Raw genomic sequence first — 1,376 nt, forward strand, 5'->3', positions numbered from 1 at the left:
TCCATTCCAGACCCTGGGATCATGACCTCAGCCAAAGGCAGACACTGAACCTAATGAGCCATCTAGGCACCCCTGTTTTGTGTCTTAAAATGAATATTATTTATATTATTTCTAGCATGCTAATTTTGGTGGTCCATATTTTATGCTAAAAAAGTAATGGTTAATTTTTTGAAGACTTTTTTTTCTATTTGTTAATTTTTTAAGACATATTTTTTCAAAAGTTGTCTAGCATAAAGAGAAGGAAAGGTAATTTATCTCTTTACAATCTAAGCTGTTTAAACTCTGTCAAGCTTTCTTCATGTTAGGAAGGAAAGGAAAGAGGGAAGGAAAGGAAAAAGGGAAGGGGATAGAGAGGAGAGGGAAGGGGAGGGAGGAAAAAGGGAAATAAAAGGAAGGAAGTTGAGGTTCATATTATTCCAATTCTTGTCAACAATAACAAACACTGATAAAGAAAATGTTTCACTCTTTTAAGAGAAATATCTGGGGCCTAGGTACATATTGCTATTAGATAAGTCATCAGGAATTTTTTCTAGGCTTTTTTGGGAGCGATAGGGAGGATGTTTACATTACATGCACATCTTTTGAACAATAAGATACTTGAGAGTACCAGTGCTAATTCAGGACCTGAGAGCTTTTACTTCAGCTCTTTTATCTAACATCAAAACCTCCTGTCTTCCACACTAGGAATTCTGGTTCACAAGGATACTGGGTATAAGAATATCCTATATTCATTTACTTTGTACCACTTTATATATACAGCATTCTAACATTCTAACAATTCTGAGACATACAACAGTCTCAGAATAACAATACGGATTACCACCACAAAATATGACCATGGAACTGTTAAGACAAATTTTGCACCTACTCTCCTCATTCCCCCCCTTTTTTTTAGGTTAGTAATATAACTTTATTGTCAGATCATATTGACTATATACTACAACCTCTCTTCTTTAATCCTTTTAAACTTCTACCTTTATAAAGAACTATGTATTTAGTGCTGATCCCAGTTTTCATGTAAATATCTCACTAGTAATTTTGATTGTCTAAGGTTGGTTTTATAGATGTTTCAGGAAAGATCAGTGTACTAATACTCCCTGAGTTCTCCCATTTTGATAACCATTTGCCTCTATATTTGAAGATAATTTTTGCTACATTAAAGTCTTTGGTTTACATTTTCTTTCCTTGAATACATGAAATATAATACTAATTTTCTTTGGTTTTTGAGGGTTGCTGTCAAAAAGTTCTGATGATAATATAATTTTATTTCACTTATAAATAGAATCATTTGCTTAAATATCTGTGGTATATTTTATTTTTCTTGAAGTCTAGGAATTTTACAACTTATTTTGATGTTGACCTTTCTGGATTAATAT

The sequence above is a fragment of the Mustela nigripes genome, chromosome 2 (genome assembly GCF_022355385.1).
Source record: "Mustela nigripes isolate SB6536 chromosome 2, MUSNIG.SB6536, whole genome shotgun sequence".
Classification (NCBI taxonomy): Eukaryota; Metazoa; Chordata; class Mammalia; order Carnivora; family Mustelidae; genus Mustela; species Mustela nigripes.